This window comes from Gossypium arboreum, chromosome 8 (genome assembly GCF_025698485.1).
Source record: "Gossypium arboreum isolate Shixiya-1 chromosome 8, ASM2569848v2, whole genome shotgun sequence".
NCBI lineage: Eukaryota > Viridiplantae > Streptophyta > Magnoliopsida > Malvales > Malvaceae > Gossypium > Gossypium arboreum.
Genome location: NC_069077.1, coordinates 43,211,699 through 43,219,494, shown reverse-complemented (window position 1 = coordinate 43,219,494; position 7,796 = coordinate 43,211,699).

Below are 7,796 nucleotides of genomic sequence, written 5' to 3'. Positions count from 1 at the left end.
ATTTCATCAAAAATTCAAAGACAACATATGTTAACCCAAAACATATCTTTCATAATTCATCAACTATCATTACAAAGCTCATAGTTTTATCAATGGTATAACTCAAAAGCATCAATAAAATCAAAAATTGAGACATGGTCTTGATATTATACTAAGCAACAATCACAAAAACGTAGAAATTATCAAAAACTGAACAAAACTCATACCTTAATCAAGCTTCAACCATAGCCAAATGAAAACCTAGCCTTTGGCTTTCTTCTTTTCAAATTTTAGGTCAAAAATGATGATAATAAGGATGATTTTATGGTATGTTTTATTTAACATAATTACTAAATACCAATTTTAACCTTATCTATTTCATTAAAATTCCACTAACTATTGGCCATATTTGTCCATTCATTAAACCAATGGTCTATTTGCATCATAAGGACCCCTCATTTATAAAGCCAAATCATATAGGCACTTTTAACATCTAGCACACAACATTTACATTTTACGCGATCAGATTCTTTTTATTAAATTAAGCACACAAACATTCTAATTTTCATACGAGACTTTCACACATGCTAATTCACACACCATAAACACATAAAATAATATTTAAACATTTCTTTGACTCGGATTTATGGTCCTGAAACTAGTATTCCGACTAGGGTCTAAACTGGACTGTTACCTCCAATTTCAAATTTCATAGCAATTAGACACCTTTAACTTATGGAGCTCAAGTTTTGCACCTATTAAATTTTAGTCATTCTAGTCAAATTGAGCATTCAAATGATAAAATCTCAATAAAATTTTGACACAATTATTCTATCATGTTGTAGACCTTAAAATAGTAATAAAATAAATATTTCTACTTTGAATTTGTGGTCCTAAAACCACTGTTTCGATTTGACCCAAAAATGGGTTGTTACAGCTTACAAAGTTCTCATTTAATAAGTCCAACTGAAAGGGAAGAATAGAAGTCTAAGATAAATCCGAATGCAGTCGATTCTCACAAAAGGGTGACATCAAAAGCATAAATACATTTAAATTGGCCTGATATGTCTACAAATGTTCATACAAGAAGAACAAATAGGAGTCAACTGTGCCAATCAAACTGTAGGATCTATTGTGAAACTCAGGGAGTTTAATTATATACATTAGCTTTTGTTGATATTCGGGACTCTACGAGTCACTTGCCAAAACTGTTGTATAGATTCTCACTAAGTTTTTTTAAACTTACGTTTATTGTTACCTTGAATGTAGGGTCAAGGGATGACTTAGGGATCACATGGAGGAACCAAGCTAGACAACGCCAAGTCCATTCGAATGGTGGTAATTGTATCATGAATATATAGGGGCACCCTTAGAAGCTACGCCTTGGGGGTTGGACAAGTGTATTGTTATGAGTTAAGTTTAAAGTCATAGTAAGTGTAAAAATACGTGTCTAGTATGGCAAAATGATTTTAAAAAATTTAGTACTTGTATAATAGAGAATTTATTTGAAGCTAATTTTTTAAGCATGTTGTTAACCAAGAATTTAGAATATGGTTGTAAGGTAAATATGGGCTTCTAATTTGGCATTGTCTAAGTCAATAAATAAAACAAGTTAGAAAAGCAGTTAAGTAATGCCATTTAATTGTGGCATTCAGTACTTAGACCTGATGATCGGGCTAGATATAAGGTGTTACAATTTATGGTATTAGAGCTTAGATTAAGTCGATCCATTGGACATAGGAAATTGAGGAATAGCCCCTATATACATGTTACATTAAGTATTTTTTAGTCATTTTTATTAAAATAGAAATATTATGTGTTGTGTGATATTATACAAGTCAACGGATCATTGGGAATTGGTAGTAAACATATTGGAAAACAACAGAAAGAAAGGTAAGTATAGAAGAAATAAAAAGCAAGGGATGAAAGGAATAAAATTTCAATAAATAGGAGGACTTGTACAAATAAAAGGAAAATTTGAACATTGCCCTCAATTGGTTGGTCATTGGTCCCCTCTACGTCCTCTTCCCCCTTAACACTAGCTTCCTCGATAGGGAATAAGTGTTTGGTTTAGGTTCTAGAGAGAATAAGAGGTTCTTAGATTCCTTCCACTTCTTCTGAAACTCTTCCCACCCAGCCCTAGAATGATTTAGCACATCAAAGCCCATATTACTGTTGGCGAGCTTGAGCATGCAACCAAAGTTCACTTAGCTCACATCAAAAGGCCCTACGATCACTTGAGCGTGTAGAATGTGGTTTGACCTCAATTTGGGAATGTAATTTGTTATCCTCACCATGGTTTCTTCTTTTTAATGCTCCAGTGCTTCATTGTTCTCTTTCTTCACCCTTTCTAAGTCCATCAAACTTTGTTCCTCTAAGTACCTTTGGCTCTCTAGCTGGCACATTTTCTTCTCAGACTCCCTCATAAAATTGTATTTAGTCTCCTAACTGGAGATAGATTTGGGGAGCCCTTAGTTTTGGTAGACTATGTCCTTGTGTGTCTAGAGAAGCTGGGTTAATTCTTAATTTTTGGAAGCCAATGTCTTTTCTAACTCAGCCCGTCTAGCTTCACTTCCACTACAGTACTTGCAGAGGGCCTAGCCAAGAAGTTCGCATTCGTTTACCATCACTGGGTAAGAATCCACCAATTTTAGCAGAGTTGGTTGGCAGGCTTAGCTCTTAGTTTCTGTATTCCACTTTGGGTGTTTGTTGCCTGAATTTCATGCTCGTATGTCTGTTCTAGGTTTAGCTTCAATTCCAAGGTTGTGTATGATTTTGGTTAATTAGTTTGTTGTGCATGCATAATGCTATAAAAATATATTGTTGCTTGCAAGTATGTCTTCTAGATATCAAATGTGGTTGTTCGTTGATGTATTGATAAGTGGCGTACTACATGGTATAGTTGTAAGTGTAATGTTTTGCGTGAAATGTATGTTTATAAAATGTAGAGCACAAAAAGAGTTACTTTGATGGGTTAGTAAAGATAGGAAATTGGCATAATAAAGGAATGAACGAATTGAAAGGGGATTCAAGAGAGTTTGGTGGCATCGTGGAATAGTTATGTATTGCTCCTTCAAAGCGACACTATGTAAATAGTATATAGGTCCTTCAGAATGAGACCTGTAAGTAGTATATAGGTCCTACGGGGCAACATCGTGTAAACATTATATAGGTCCTATGGGGCGACACCTCGAAAGGGGTTTACTGATTCTTTGGAATAAAAAGTCCATAGATAGCCATGACATGATCCGATGGTGAACAAGTACACTTTATGCTGAATTAGAGTCCGCCAGGATAGTGGATTAGGAAGCCTATTAAGGCATAAAAAGGGAGTGACTGTATGAATCGCGTGACGAGAAGTCTAACATAATGATCATGGAATGTTTGAAAACTTAAATAAGCATGCTAATAAGAGGATCCGCCAAAATTTGAAGGTAAGAGGAACTGGTAGAAGCGTTTTAAATGGGGGCATATATGAAAGGAAGGGGTATTTCTTGAAAGTATCTGCAAATAGTTATCTGCCACAAAGAGTCTGCCAGTGTTGATGTATAAACCACCTTTGGCTACGATATAACGAAATGGTTCTTCATGTTTTAAATTATAAGTGTTTATTGATAAAGAGGTCGTCAAAAAAGTGGAAAGTCTACCAAGGGCTATCTTAAGAAAAAATCCACCAAGAACTATCTCAGGTGGATTGTTCATCAGGAAATATCAAAGTAAGAGGGTGTTCACTATGACTATTTAATGTTGAGGACTAACTTATAAAAAAGGGAAGCCTGTGAAATCTTATCCAAAAAAGGGTAGTCTGCTACAAATTATCTGTGACTGGGAAGTCCATTTGGATTATTTGGTTGGGGAAATGTCCATTCACACTATCATGTAGGGGAAAAGTCTAGTGGGAATATCTTATAACTATTTTCCAAAACTTGTATTTTGAAAGACACATCCGAGGATATAAGTAAAATGAGATTTACTTTAAAAGGGTATATGCACAAACAAGTTACAAGAAGGTAATGGTGTAGTAACATAGTAATCTAATATTTAGTCTAATGTGGAATGAATGGGTTAGGATAAAAATCCACCGTTGTGGTGAGATATCTACAAGTCCATCAAAGGTAGTTCACCAATCCACATTATTGCTTACAAGGTTCTCTTTTGACGAGTCTAACTAGAAGGGAAGAATGGAAGTCTAAAATGGAGCTAAACATAGTCGAGTCTTAGAAAGGGAAATGCATTTAAATTGGTCCAATATGTCCACAAATGTTCTATTCAAGAAGAACAAATAGAGTCCTCTGTGCCAATAAAACTACAGGATCTCTTGTGAAACTCAAGGAGTTTAATTAAATACATTAGCTTTTGTTGATGTCCGATGCTCTATGAGCCACTTAGTAAAATTGTTTTATAGATTCTCACTAAGTAACTTACATGTGTTTTTATCTTGAATGTAAGGTCAAATGATGACTTGGGGATCGCGTAGAGGAACCAAGCCAAACATCGCCAAGTCCACGTGAATGGCGGTTACTATATCTTGTGTATAGATGGGCACCCTTTAAGGCTATTGCTTAGGGGTTAGACAAGTGGATTATTCCGAGTTAAGTCTACAGTCACAGTAAGTTTAAAAATATCATGTCTAGCATGGCAAAATGATTGTAAAAAATTTAGTACTTTTATAATAGAGAATTTATTTGAAGCTAATTTTTGAAGCATGTTGTCACACCTCGAAAATCGACAGATCTGAAAAGGTAAGTAAAATAGGTATGTGGGTTGTTAGACGTGCTGTGGTAACATAATCTACCACCCTATTGGCCTAATGGTGAGTTAGAGTATTAACACATACTACCATTAAAGCATCTATCTGTTGGTGGTATCTAAGGAATTGATCATAGGATGATTCCAAGAGAAGAACGATATGCCCAAGAGAGTGCATACCTACAAAGGGGGTATGCCCCATAGTTTTGTTTTAACACTAAGATCCTATCAAGTATATGAGGAAGCTATAGGATACTTAATTGTCTTTAAGATCACGCCTAACATAAGTCACTACCAAGATATGCTGCACTCAATTTGTGAGTATAATCCAATTGGATTTTGTATTAGGTTTGGTTGGAAGTTGTCGGGATCCTACAACAAAAGAAGCATAAATCAAAGTAAAGAGCATATTAGCAAGATGTGCAAAAGATTGCTTGTACACTTAAACAAGCCAACTAAACAAATTATCATAAGTAGCATGGTAGGCTATTTTCTCAATAGAAGTAAATTAGATTGATTTGACCCTCCCCATGATTAGTCAACATTAAGGTAAATCTTCACCGAGTTTTCTTGTACCTACCCTAAATATGGTGGGGAAATCAAGGGGAACGAAAGTATATTTATGGGAAGGGAACACTCTAAATGGTTTTTGCTATCTGTTTAAGGTTCAAGATTTTCTTTCTAACCTCAACATTCTTTTCTTTTTCTTCTTTGTTAAGATCGAACTAGGAACTTGTTTAATGAGTAGACGATTCTGCCTTTTGGTAAGTCTTACAGCTTTGAAGATTACGACTGTAGAAGGAAAGAATATTATAGGAAAGCTCAATATGGGGGTCGCTTGTAGTTAAAATCTTATTAAAGTGTCTGTAATGGTGATTCTAATGGAAATCATATGATCATTTAAGTAGTTACTGCTACTGGATTGGGAAGGACTATCAAAGCAAAAGCTTTAAGCCAAGGTAAAGGTGAGTCTCTAGAAACAAATTTTGTATATCATTCTAATTCAAATAAATGGTTGATGCCTCTGTAGATAGGTATATCTCTTTGAGGAAAATATTTGTATAGAAGTAAAATGTGAGTAATAAAAGTTGTTTGAATACAAGGTAGCAAGATAAGTATTGTAACGCCTCGAATTTGGGCCTAGAAGTATTGGGCCTTGAGTATGGGTCTGTAAGGAGGTTGTATATAAGTATTTAATTGTGCAAGGAAATGACACAATTAAATGTCTGCTTTAGTGGTTAATGGCCCTGAGAAGTGTTGGAGAAACCTTGGGTTCAAACCTAGGCTTTAGCAAAAAATTTGTTTTATTAGTAAATCCCTAGCTTTGGGCCAATAGGCTTATAGTTAAATTTGGGTAGACCATGACATAAAAAGTCTGCTAGTCTAGTGGATAGTGGCCTGTGGAGTGTGTTACTGATCTGAGGTTCAAGTCTTGGCATAGGTAGAATTTTCATTTTATTTATTTAACTGAACTCAAACTTTAGCTTGTAGGCTTTATAAATAATTGTAGGAGGAAGGTTACACAAATGAGCTTATGGCCTAGTGGTGGTGGCGTGACATGGCTATTGTGAGAGCTTGGGTTTGAATCCCATGGAATGCAAAGGGATATTTCATTTTATTTCGTTGTGGTGAGAGAGGTGGAGTTTGATTGAAACTCTGCTGAGGGAAGTTTGAACTGGTCAATGGGTGGATTATGTAGAAAATCATGTAGGAGATAAAAGAGGATTTTTAGGAGGAAAAAGTGGAGTTTGAGTTGGTGTGGTATTGAGCCAAATTTTTTTAGGAGGTACTCAAAATTTCGGCTAAGTGTTATTCCTCAAGTTTCGGTTTTGTGTGTCTTTCTTTTGGAATTTGGTTTTTGTGCTTTTTGGTGCCGAATTCTTCTATTGCCTTCTCCTTCTGCTCATTTTCTTTATTTTTCCTTCCCTATCTCAAATCGCTACTTCCTTGGCCGATTAGACACTTAATTTTTGTGCCAAAATTGAACTTTGCTTCTTCCCCTTAATCTCTTTTCATTTGGTTGGCCGAACCACCACTTTCTTCTCACCTCTACTACTTCTCAATTTTCTTGGCCGAATACTCTTCCTTCCAATTCTTTCAAATCGGTTTCTTCTTTGTAAACTTGTTGTTGTTTTTCTGTGGTGTTCTCAAGTGGTGTTACGTTGGCCAAATATTAGCACTCTCCTTCTCTACTTCAGTTTTCGACTTGTACGAATATTCTATGATCAAGTGGTGAGTATTGATTCTTTGTAAATCTTCTCCTTCCCTCTTGGTAATCCTATGCTTAACCTTGTTCTTTATTGTCGTTCATGTAACACCCTAAACCCGGCCTAGACGTTATGGGCAGATCTGACGTGTCACATGGACTTAGCCTTAGTATGCATTTGCTGGTTTAAGTGATTGGGGTGGTCTTTGTAAAAACAGCGGTTGAATGAAAAGCCGGTTTATCAATCTTTAGGCTATCCATTTGTTGTGCTTGTTGAGTCTTGCAAACGTTCATTAATTTTGAAAGCCCGCGCAGCCTAACACTAGCAGCTTCGTCATAGTATAAATATAATTAGAAAATAAAACCATAGTAGAAAAAAAGAAATTTAAATAGCGGCCTTGTTACAACTTAAAACCCAAAATAAAATCAGAATATAAAAATAATAAAAATAAACTAACTTAGAAAAACCAACTTTGCAGATGATGTGGCCACTCTGAATCCCTCACAACTCCAAGCCCACTATGGTTGGGGATTTCTTGCAGAGATGAAAATAAAAGGTGAGTTCAGTAAACTCAGTGTGTAACATAACCCAACCGTAGCCCAAAACAGATCATACCTCAGAGTCAGACTTATCTGGGCCTTGGCCCATTACAGAAATTAGAATGAAACCCATAGGCCCATAGCAGATACAGAACAAATATATCATGAATGCAGAAATCCCAACCCAGAGCCATCCATAACACCCCCGTACCAGTCTTACACCATGTGGGGAGACTACTCGACCCACCCAACCGCTACACACCACAGAAATTGCAACGAGGCTGCCAGATATTATGACGAAGTCACCAGATCTGAATATTGT